Here is a 13,093-nt window from a genome sequence, read left to right on the forward strand (position 1 = left end):
AGAGGAATCTACATTTCCCCCATCCCAGGCTAAGCTGAGCATGCAATTTCTCTTCAGTTTCTGGTAGAAAACGGCCATACACACATTTCAAGCTATGGCAACAGCTCCTTTTCTTTTTCCTCCCTTTTCAAACATTTTTTATTAAGAAATCTCCACACACATATAATCCAACCATATTATATGATCAATGGCTCACAATATTATCACATAATTGTGTATTATCATGATCATTTTCAGAACACTTGCATCACTCCAGAAAAATAAAGAAAAACAAAGAACTCATACATCCCATACCCCTTACCCCTATCTCTCATTGACCATCAGTATTTCAATATACCTAATTTTTACCCTTTTTTATCTCCCTCTATTAGTTATTTATTTTTATGATTTTTTTTTAAAAACTCAACTGTCCATACACCACTGGATAAAAACAGCTCCTTTTCTACTCACGATCATTTCACAAATTTGGCTAGACTTCAAAGCAAGGTAAAGAAATGTTTAATAAGCAAACACACTAACACTCTGGGTCCCCTACTGGGCTTTAGGCTGAAGCTCCTGTGAAAGTGAGATTAAATCTCCAATGATAAGTATACATTTTTCTTATATATAGGCTATTTTAAATGCAACTGTCCAGTACAAAATCCAGGGCTTACTAATAGATAACACAAGAATGACTGGTGAGTACTGAATTTGTCTCTCTGTGCTGCCCCTATGGCCCAATCTATGCATTCACATCTGGAGCCCATAAATAATTTTCCACCTATCTAATCAACAGAGCCAAGCAAAGCTGAGTCCTATACTCAAGAAGAACTGAATTCTATTTCTTTCCAACCATTGCTATAAGAAAGCATAACGTACCACAGTGATTGGGCACAAAAAGTTTAGGAACTTTTCTTCTGACGTGCTTCTGTTAAAAGAGCTGTGGATTATAAATGATACCATGGGTACAGGTTCACTTACAGCCAATTTAGTAAGTGTTCGCAAAGTTAATTCTGTCAGTCTTACTCCTACACAGAAATACATGTGGCCCCAAGGGGCCAACCACCCACAGAGCTCTTTTGCACATCTTTTTACCTTCCAGCACATAGAAACAGAGGGCTACATCCTAGAAAACATCCAGAGAAAGAGAAAAGGTAGTTTTGAAATGTTACATTCAGAACCAGAGTCCAATTTCTTATCTGGGTGTAAGTTTGAAATTGATCTATCTTTGAATAACCCAAACAGTGATCTAAGATGTGGCATTTCAAGAAAGTTCCAAATCTGTACATCCATTTCCCTTGGTACACAAAACCATTCTTCAAACACTTAAGAGGGCAATTTGTTTAGTGCAGGCATCCAAGCCACCTCAAATCTCAGAACCTAGTTAGTAGTGGTAGAATGTTACAGTAATGGCACTAAGGATTCAAGCTTCTGTGTAACATGCCCTTGGATAGTTCCCTCTGCCCTCTGCCTATTGCAACATTCTAGAGCTAGTATGCAGCACCGGCCAGGCCATCAACTGGTGGCAGAGGGGCCGGGCCGGTGACCTAGAACAGATGTACTTCCACTGGACTCACAGAAACAAGACTATCAAAAGATATTTTTTTTAAGCTACTAAATTTTAGATTTGGTTTGTCAGGCAGCAAAAGCTAGCTGATACAATGGTTGAGGCTACATCACTTGAGGGATCTGTGAAATTCTCAACCCAATAATATGTAGCTCTTTCCTTATTTGCTCTAGTTCAATCAGCATATGTAAGACGCCACTGGTATTTTTAGTTCTCTGAATCATGAAATGAAAAAATTAAGTTAGTTCTATTTCTTCTTCTAGTCTAGATCTAGAGATTATATCTGAAATTTAACAAAAGTCAGCCTTATTGTCTTGAAAGAACCACAGAGGGGCTTTTTGCTCTATGACTAGAGGGGTGCACAGAGAGTTCAGAAGTAGAATTTTCACCTCCCATGTGGGAGACCCGGGTTCAATTCCTGGCCCATGCACTCAAACAAATAAAAAACAACATTCAACAAATGGTGCTGTGATTACAGGATATTCACATGGAAAAGAATGAAATGTGACCCCCACTGCACAGTATACCAAAAAAAAAAAAAAAAAAAAGATATGTACAGGAAAACATATGCTATATTTTTTTCTGCTATGCTAGAAGTCTTAGGGGAAGATGTGAATGAAGGATTACTCTTATGATAAAGCCAAGGAAAAGGGAAATTTCATTGCCGCCCAATCATCTCTACTCTTTGTATAAAGACCAATGAGGGCTTTGGGGCACATCCTCTAAGCAGGAATCTCTAACCCTTTATTACCAAATACATTTTCTCAAATGGGCTGCCCCTTCATATCTGCTGACACTTAAGGGTCTGGAAAACGTCAATGGAAGGAAAATGCCAAAAGCAAGTTAATGTTTTCTTAGCTCTTTTGGCCGACTTCCCTATGCCTGGGTCTTGACTATTAATTGAATGCTACTCAGATTCCATCTCAAAAACAAATGAGGATGGAGACCAGAGGCCTGCTTTCCCCAGACTGATAAGAGCAGCCAGTGCAATTATATCCAAACAGCTTTGTTTTGGAATGTAATCACCGCCCCAGCCTTCTTCCCAATGGGATGGCAACAGTGTAATTACCTCTTCAAGATGCATTGTTTGGGAATGTAATTCTTCCACCAGGCCCTCTTTCTAGGGGAAAAGAGCTGCAACAAAAATGTAACAATTCATAGCCCCTCCTCATAGCAATCTTGTGAGCTGAACAAATTATTTTTGTTCTATTAAAGTAGAGCCAAAATTTAATTTTCAGCCTATTTTTCCACCAACAAGGAATCACCCACACCCAATGATGATTCTGTTTGAAAAATCACAAACCCTACTATACTGTGTATCTTTAGCACAATGGTTAAGAGTATATACTCTAGAGCTGGGCTGCCTAAATTACAATCCCTACTCTATCCAGTACTAGCTGTGGTCTTGGGCAATTACTTATTGTCTCTTTGCCTCATTTCCTCATTTGTAAAAATGAGTTATAACAGTACATACTTCACTGGAATGTTACGAAGATTAAGTGAATTTATATATGAGAAGTGCTTAGAATAGTACTTGGCATACAGTAAGTGCTCTTAGTTTTTAGCACAATTGAAGCACCACATTTCACAGCCACCACATTTTGCAAATGTGATCTAACACTAGCTTGTGGCCAAATATAAGCTTGAGTTACTAAGTTCTGTATTTTGACAATTCCTCCTGCTAGTTCAGCATTGTGGACAATGTTTTGGATAATTTTAAATGCCATTGTGGAAGTGTCACAGTCTCTCAGCTTTTTGTCTGAGTGAAACTTCATCCTAATAGTTTCTAATTCATTCCAATAGGTGGGAGTGACTACGGATACATCCATGTCATTCCTTTCATCTATGTTACTGGTTCAAACGAAATCACAATAGAGGGACTGCTATAAAATACTGCTGTTGGAAAAACCAGCAAAAGCCACTGGCAATGTGGCAGATTCTAGAGAAATTATGCCTTTCTAGCCAGTTTTATTTATTAAAATAAATGCTTTGCTTTTATTTTAAAGCAGTATACCACTTTGCCTTTTTCTATTGGGAATTTTGACCCTATATCTCCTCTCCAGCTTTCCCTCTAATTCTTTGTATCTGGACCAGGTAAATCCTCTCATTTAAAAAGCAATATTTTTGGCTTCGGCTTATCAGCCATGAGACAAAATGTAAAAATTATGAATTTGCTTGCCAGGCAGCTGTTGTGTCCCACTGAACCAGCAGCAGGGCTTGCCCTGAAAGAAGAAATAGGGGAAGACTCAGCTAAGACTAGCTCAAACCATCTACAATGGAGCTGGCTGCAATTCCAAAGAAAGAGGCATTAAGTGTCAGGGTAATCAGACAGAAGCATATATTAGGGAACCTTACAGAGAGCTGCAGCTACCTTATGATGGACAGTGAGATGGTGAGAATGTCTGCACCTGTGACAACTGCTGTACAGATTATATGTAGCTGAGGAACAATGCCAGGGGCTTGAGTGCAAGTTTTGGGAAAACATCTTGGTATGTGCTCATCTCGCAAAACAAGATGTGCTTAGGGGTGGGTGTGCTCAAAGTTATAGCTAGGCCCCTCCTGCAAGACATGCAGTTGCAGTGGGCTGGGCTTATGATAAACTCAGAAACACATCTCAGAAGTCCTGAAATAAAATGAGAGATGTCTTTATAGTACAGAGTATGTGGTTACAGGACGACTCCAAAAGGTCACCCATCTGCAAGGGCCTTTTTCCATATCAGGGCTTATACTAAGATATCCGTGCTTGCTCTTGTGGATAAGCAGATGTTCAAGGAAATTAACACCCCAAAGGCTGGCTCTGCTTTGGTAGACAAGGTGAGAGGTGCTCTCTGCCAGCTCCCACGGCATTTCCAGCCAGTTTGACATAAATGAGACTGATAGGGTCATGAAAAGGAAAAATGAAAGAAAAACTAATAAGAGCTCTTGGTTTTTAAAAAGGAGGTAGGGAGTTAGCATGGGCTATTAGGTTCCAAAATTTTTGTTTTTGCTGGTATTGTTTTTTAATTGTTATTAAAAATGTTTTTTAGTTTATTTTACTTACTTTGTTTTTAATTCACTTCCAAAATTTTGACCACTTAGATAAAAACGGATGGACAGATAGGACTGCAAAGAGAATTGTTCCAGGGTTTGTCTATGATCTCTAATCTAGAAGGTGGAAACTGTCTGGCTGCTCCCTCTACTGCAAAAGACGGGCGTTGACGTTGCATTTGGTTTTTTTCTTTCTTGAATGTCCTCTGCAGATTTCTATGTTGTTTGCTTGTTCTGAGGGGTTGCAAAACACATCAAAGCACATATCAATACAACCTTAAAAAAAGAGAAAAAAGTGTCCTGGCACAATAGTGGGTACCTAAAGATTAGAGGGCATCTTCAGCTGACATCTTCAAAATAAGCAAGAATTTTAAAGAGTACACTTTCATGGGACTTAATAAGCTTTGACATCAGTTTGAATCTAAGTAAGCCCCCAGAATACAGAGAACTTAAAGTACAAGTAAATAGTGGGGTCTCAATCCAGATATACTGATATTAAAATTTCTTTTTAATGGTGAAGCAATGAGAATAGGTGGGAAACTGGTTAAAGAGTTGAAAGAGAGGTTATAGTTCAATCTTTCCTGGGAATGAAACTCCTAGCAGAGCTGATAAGCATCAGATGTCTCAGCATAAAGGCTAAATGGTCTCCTGAGCTCTCACAGCCAGCCCTCTGTTTATACTTCTACTTTAGCATTTAGCACAGTACCCACCGTCCTACAGGTAAGCTTATAGAGGGCAGAGATCTTCTCTGAGCACTATCATACACAATATTATACCATGTAAACCACAGAAGCTCAATAAATGCTTATTGAGTCAAGATGGGTGACACACCAGCTGAGCATTCACAGGTAATTACAAATAAACTCTTTTTTCCCCCCAATTGCTAATCTGGGTTAAGAAGAATTCTACTTCAGCAGGGGCCCATCAGCATCAATATTTCATGGGTTCCTGGAGCGACACACCTTAATGTGTGACCAATTCATGTCTTCCTTCCTGCTGCCTCTGTTCCTAACTGAATGAACAGTAAGTAATTTCCAGATTTTAAAATGCATCACTTGTAAGATTTTTAAAAACACAAATACCTGAGCCTGACCTGGGATAAAGACCAAGAATTTGCATTTCTAACAAGTATTGCAGGTGCTGCTGATGCTGTTGGTCCAGGGACTACTCTTTGAGCATTCCATGCTTCCCTGGTTACATAAGAACAAGCACTTGGTCTGCTGAGTAGACGCTTCTTTACAGTGGAGTAAAATCAGCACAGGTCCTAATGGGGGAACAAAAAAGCAAACATTGCGACTCCTCTACTCCTCCCAACTTGGTGTCATGGCTGTTGGTATCATTTAACACACTAGATTAACAAACTATCAGTGCAGGGACCCTCAGGTTCCCTTTTTCCTAACTCAGTGGCCACAGCACAGAAGAAAAGGCCCTATTTGGGACCCATCAGAAGGCCCACTGGGGAGGAAGACAGAAACACAGTGAGAGATCAATCCAGTTTTATAAGTGAGGAGAATGGCAGAGCTCTAAATTATACTGTTCCTCCAAATTACAATAAAAACTGTAATAACAGCTAACATCTACTAAACAATTACTGTGTGCCAGACAATACTATTCTAAATGTTTTGTATGTATGAGCTCAATTAACTTTCACAACAATGAACTAGGTACTATTCTTATGCCCATTTTACAGATGAAGAAACAGGCCCATAAAGGTAAATAAATTACCCATGATTGTACAGCTAAGAAGTAGCAGATAGGATATTCAAACCTAGACAGTCTGGCTCCAGAGCTCAAGCTCTTAAACATTTCACTATATTGCCTCTCACACAGACTACCGCAACTGGCAGCTCCACGCACTCCTACATAACCTCCATTCAGAAGATAATGGCAACACATAAAAGATTTTAAACTTTTTAAAAATCCTTGATCCAAGTGTAGATTTGAGCTGTATCACCTTACCATACCCTCTTAGCTAATTTACCAGGATTGGCAGTTAAAGTCTCAAGGGAATTAAATTTTTAGTTACAAGACAAAAACACATGGAGTTAGGAAATCAGACCACTCCTGGGCTAGAATGTAAACTCCCTGAGGGGAGAACCATTTAGTTCTTTCCCAAAGTGCCTTGGAAAATGCTAATCATTTAAAACATGCCCATGTACATATTTCAAAGTCACAGTACACAAATGGCACAGGGGTACAGCATCAGTGACTAAGAGCAAGAGGAAATTTCCTGGGAAAGAGAGACAAAGGCACAGAAAAAAATTAGTTACACAACATAAAAGAGACAGAAAGTTCATTGACAAGACCCAGTGTTCTCCCTGGAAAGGCTTGAAGAAGCACAGGAAATTTAGCTTAGAAACTGGAACCCAGGTTCTCAATGAGACGAAGGGCTGGAGGTAGACAGGACATGAGTGCTCCAGTGATTGGTGGGGACCAAATATGTTACCCCTGAAGCAGGTGGGAAGGCTAGGTCCTCTGGAAGAAGTACTGCATTTACTTGTCTGTTTTCCACACAACCAAGCCAGCCCAGTATTGCCTTTACTTTCATCACTGGAGCAGAATGAAAAGTAATTGGGTTAATTATTAAAACAGCACAAGCTAATAATACTACCACTAATAGCCCATTTATCTGGGGTTTATAAACAACCATCTTAATTGATGTTGAGTTGGAATGTGCCACTCAATTTATCTGCTTGACTACTGGGTACCAGGGGGCTACAGAGTCAAGGAGATAAATGGTCCAATACCAGACTTATTATCCATTTCTATTAATGTTCACTTAATTAATGCTACGGTAGTCCTAAACAGTATTCACTACTACCCATCATACAGAGATTTACCATTTCATGTGCAGATATCATAAAGAATGATTAAGCAATTCACTGCACTAGAAAGCTATAATGTCGTGTTGTGAAATAAGCTAATTCCTAAAAACCAGCAAGCCTGTGGCCCCATATGCCCACCCCAGTTGGCTAGACTAGACTAGACAGACTTCCTGAAATTAATTCCCTAAGGTACCAGGGCAATGGGGAACATATAAGGATTGACGTTTTTAAAAGAGATGGGAGGAGCAAAAGACAACTACAAATAAAGATAAGAAGGAAAAAAAGTAAATTATTCCAAAACAGGAAGGCGTGTCTTACCCACAAAAGGCAACAAACTGAAGGATGCCTGGGACATAAGATTATACAAAGTAATAAGTATAATACTGTATTCTTGGGTTTTAATATAGAATATAGACATAGTATATATGACAATAATAAAAATGAAGGAGAGGATGGAGCTACAGTGAATCAAAATTTCTTTATCTTACTGGAATTAAACTTGCATAAATTTAAAATAGATCCTCAAAATATAGTTTAAAAATCAATAAACAGGGTGCAAGGGTAGTTCAGTGATAGAACTGTCACCTGCCATAAGACCTGGGTTCAATGCCTGGCCCGTGCACTTACCCACCCACCCACCCCCCAAAAAAAATTCAACAAAATGATGCTGCAATAATGGGATAGTCACATGGAAAAAAGAATGAAATGTGGTTCCCATCACACAAGAAAAATATCAATAAAGGAATTAAAATGGGTGTAACAGAAGATACCCACTTAATAAAAAAGAAGTCAGCAAGGCAGTACGGAGGAACAAAAGACATCAGACATACAGAAAACAACAAAATGGCAGCTATAAATCCAACTATATCAATAATACTAAATGTGAATGAATTAAACAATCCAATTAAAAGAAAGAGATTGTCAGGCTGGATTAACAAAACACCAATGTAAACATCTGACTTTTGTTTTTTGTCTTATGTTGGGGTAGGGAGAGCAATAAGGGGAGTTTTTATCCTCTTCCCTTCCATAAAGTGCTGGGACATTTCAGCCCTGAGTTCTCGTGGACCTACTGATGAAAGTTTTATGTGTAGGGAAAGAAAAAAAATGATACTTTTAGAACTTTTTTAGCAGCTCAGATGGTGTAAATTCTAAAATTTTGTATAGGTGTTAAGAAAAAAAAAATTCTTTTTTGTCATTTTATCTTGAAAATGGTACATATTTTATTATTTGTGCAGAGAAAAAAAGTCCTAAAGTGTTTACTTTTATTTGTACCATCCATTTGTGCCTTACTGTATCCTTTTTAATGTCAAACCAATTGTAAACAGTGGCATCCTTGAGCAGTGAGATGAGAATAGGAATGTGGTATTAAAAGCAGTGTCGGATTTTAATTAGTAATCCACTCGGTGGATTTGTTTGAACCAAAAAGAAGAATTAGTACCAACTTGTAAATTATATCTGTTGTTTATTTATTTCTTGAAAAATGAGCCAAAGAGTTAAACATTAATATTTCCTTTTTTACACTTTAATTTTTCATGAATAAGTCTCTTAAAATGAGTGCAATGTGACACTGCACCTATTCCAAAGGTATGTGCCATTTGTACAAAAAAACAGAGCAGAAAAACACAAAAAGTGAAAACTGGTTCTGAAATTCAATGGGTAAATAAATTATGTACTGCTGAAGAAAGTATGATTTTTATTGAAGAAAGCTTTAAAAGTTTTATATACAGATATAAAACCATAATAAAGCAAAATAACCTACACCCATAAAAAAAAGTCAATAAAGGAATTAAAATGGGTATAAGAGAAGATACCCACTTAATAAAAAAGAAGTCAGCAAGGTAACATGGAGGATCAAAAAACATCAGACATACAAAAAACTACAAAATGGCAGCTATAAATCCAACTGTATCAGTAACATTAAATGTGAATGGAATAAACAATCCAATCAAAAGAGATTGTCAGACTGGATTAAAAAAACAAGATCCAACTATATAGTATCTACAAGAGACACACTAATCTAAAGATTCAAAGACATAAATAGGATAGAAAAAGTCATAAAAACAACCACCATGAAAGAGCTGGAGTTACTAATAGCAGTAATAATAACAATATCAGACAAACAGATTTTAAGTAAAAAATACTACTAGAGACAGAGGGACATTTTATGACATAAGGGTTAATTCATCAGTAAGATATAACAATTATAAACATATATGCACCTAACAACACGGCCCTAAAACATAGATGATATGACAAGTGACAAAACTGAAGGGAGAAACAGGCAACTCAACAACAGCTGGAGACTTCAATACCCCATCCTCAATCGTGGATAGGAAGAGCAAATAAACAGAAAATTAGGAAGGATATACAAGATTTGAACACCACAATTCACCAAATAGATATGCCTGGCACCTATAGAACACTCTATCCAATAGTACCAGAATACACATTCTTCTCAAGTACACATGTAACATTCTCCAAGAGAGACCATACGCTAAGCCTTAAACAAGTCTCGATAAATGTAAAATAATGGAAATCATACAGATTATGTTTTCAGATCACAGTGGAATTAAATTAGAAATCAACAACGGAAGGAAATTTGGGAAATTCATGAATTTGTGGAAATTTAATACTATACTCCTAAACAAGCAAAGGGTCCATGAAGAAATCACGAGAAATTAGGATGACTGGCAACAAAGCCATCTCTAGCCCAGGACAGCTGACCAGGCCCCAGCGACCAGTGGCTAGGAGCAGGAAAACTCTAGCCCTTCTCATTGATTTTAATCAAGATGTAAATTAAGTACATCAGGTCCACATATGCTGGGAACAGATGCTCATTAGGATGAAAGTCAAAAAGATTATGCAGGGCAGAAAACTAGGGCCCTAAATTATCCAGACCTCTATACCTCAATTGTTTTTCATTTTTCCAGTAATTACCAGAAGGCTGTCAAATGCTGGGGCTTCTCACTTCACCTTTATGAGGCCTCAAACATACAGATACTTAAGAACCTTTTGGCAGATACTCCCTAGTTGAGCTCAAGCAAAACATGGGACAGAAGACCTAAGAGAAATACTACAGGTCAGAAAGACTTGGTGTCAAGTCCCAGGTCTGCCTCTTAATATCCATTTTATATTAGGCTACTGACAATCTCTCTGAGACTCAGTTTACTTTTCCCTGCAGCACGGAAATGCTACCATTGACCTCAGAGATCGCTGTAACAATTAAAGGAGATGAATGTATGGGAAGCACTTAGGACAGAACCTGTGCCACGGCAGGAAGTCATTAGCTTCATTTCCTTTTTATTACCAGTTGCTTTTGCAGTAGAAGCACAGAGTCAGAGCTGTCTGCTAAAAAGTCAGCAGGGGAGTTCCCAGACTTTTATGCGCTTCCACAAAAACATACCTGGTAGAGTTGCAGAGTCTTAAATGTATTTAAACCTCTTTAAGTATGGATTTAGAACCGTATTCTGAAAATTGGATATGGCCTGGGTTGACGGGTATTTGGAGACCTCCAGGAATCTAAAGAATTGTGGGGAAGCACCAAGATAAGGGGGAAAATAGACGAAGATTAACAGACTATCAAAACATTTCTCTCCAGCAGCTTCTGTTTTCTATCATCACTATTTGGCTCTTCTGGGGGAAGTGGGCAGAATGAATCTTAATTTTCTGCAAATCCTTTTTTGTTAATGATTTTGAATGGGTTTGGCTAGGGTCTACCGAAAATTCACTGAGTACCACAGGACTGGTCACACCTCTAAAAATGGCAAGCGTGTGTCTGCTTTGTCTCTCCAAGTTTGCCAAATTTCCAGGCTTCAGCCCTGCAAAACAGCCATTCACCAAACAGAGAGTTTCACTTATATTTAGAGCCAAGAACCAAACAGCAAAATTGATATATGGCCAACCACCCAGACTTGGAGTTGTAGGAGGCTAGAGATCATGTCTATTTTATTTACTCTGCTATCCCCAGAGCCTAGAATAGTGACTGGCACATAACAGTTGTGGAACAAATATCTCTTAAATTTAATTGTTCTGAGACCATCACACTCTCATTCCAATCATATAAGAGAAAATGCCTTTCCAGGAAAATTGGGAGTGCTTACTGTTAAAAGGCCAATTTTCTCTTTCACTTTGAAAGCCGTTATTGTGGCAGTGCTGTTACATGATCACAAGTTTAATAAAAAAGCAAAACGTCTATATCCAGGAGGGCAAGAAGGCTTGAAGAAAGGGCTGTTACATAATAAGATTTTCCTCGGCAAGCACCACTAGGTCATAAAAAGCTATGTCTAGGAACCATTTAAAACAGAGGAATTAGAGCAAATAAGAAAAACCCTGAAGGTCTGCCAAGTTCCCTGGGTGTTTTTTCTTCTAGATTAAGGTCCTGGAAAAAGAATGATATTTTGATACTTTTTCCTTTAAAACAACAAGGAAGGTGGTTTAGAGGGCAAGCTCTGGGGTCCTACGGTCTGCGTTCAGTTCTGGCTTCCCTACTTTCTCGCTGTTATCACACTGGCCAAATTAACCCTCTGGGCTTCTGTTTCCTCTACTATTAACTGAGTAAGACTATTCTCTCATAGAGTTATTGCAAGAAAAAAATGAAATATGTGTAAAGTACTTAAAAAATGTCAGCCATTTTTGTTGCTGTTATTGTTATTATCGGAATTTTCTCAAGAGGAGAAAGCAAGTAATACAGTTGCCAACAGAATCTAGAGGGACATCTAAATATTTACCAACAATGGCTTTTAAAAAAAGACCAACAGGCACTCTGTAACATACACCCTGAGAAAATGGGAAAAATCAGTTTGTGAATGGAAACCATCAGAATAATCTAACACAAGAGTAAAATTCTTGGGAGTCTAAATTTCCCTTTCCATTGCAGCACTTTATATCTGTTGTTAGGCCATTTTTTTTTCAGTATATTTCTCATCTGTAAACAGCTGTAAGGTAGACCACATCCCTTATATTCAAAGGTATCCATAAATACAAGAGGGCCTCTGGGCATACAAGGGGGAATAGGAAAGAGTTCTTGGCTTACTAAAGGCAAGAAAGAGAAAAACAACATACAGCTGTTCAAAGACCTAAATGCCAAGGAAACAGAGGTTTGCGGCAGTATAGAATCAGGAGTTGCCATATGGAGTGGTGGAGGCAGATGTCTGGAACAAAGAAGGGTAGAGAAAGGCTCTGCAGTGGTACCTGGTAGCACGTGATTATTTGCCAGTGAGGAGCTTCGACATCCCATCATCCAAGCCAAGAGAAGCACCAGTCAAGGAGAGGCACAGGGCCAGGCGGTCATTAACGACTGCAGCCAGAGCCCTCTGCAATGAGGATGTCAGGAGATTGTGGTGTAGATTGGTTCCCTGCCAGGTATGGTGTTTGACAAAGAAATCACTGAGGTTTCTGGGATTTTTGTGTCTTGATGTTGGGTCAAGGATACCACTTAGGGGAGGTCAGATCCCATGGCCTACCAGCTCTGACAGCAGTTTGGTTATAAATCATTCAAAAAAAGCTTACAACATTTTTCCATCCTATCTTTGCCTCACACAGATCCCTTCCTGCCTTCAACCACCACATGGTCCAGACTTCCCAAGACAGGATGCCATTTAAAAATTTTTAATAAAAAACGCTTATTAAATATACACCTAAATGTGGCTTGACTTTTATATGTCTTATGCTTTCACATACCTAATGTTACAAGTTG

General features: G+C 38.5%; 1 protein-coding gene across 12 annotated transcripts in view; it reads right to left on the minus strand.

Moving 5' to 3' along the window:
• Positions 1–13,093, minus strand: part of AMBRA1 (autophagy and beclin 1 regulator 1) — a 226,276-nt gene that overhangs the window by 97,093 nt on the left and 116,090 nt on the right. The gene's annotated exons all lie outside the window — the stretch shown is intronic.

Source organism: Tamandua tetradactyla, chromosome 8, assembly GCF_023851605.1.
Source record: "Tamandua tetradactyla isolate mTamTet1 chromosome 8, mTamTet1.pri, whole genome shotgun sequence".
NCBI lineage: Eukaryota > Metazoa > Chordata > Mammalia > Pilosa > Myrmecophagidae > Tamandua > Tamandua tetradactyla.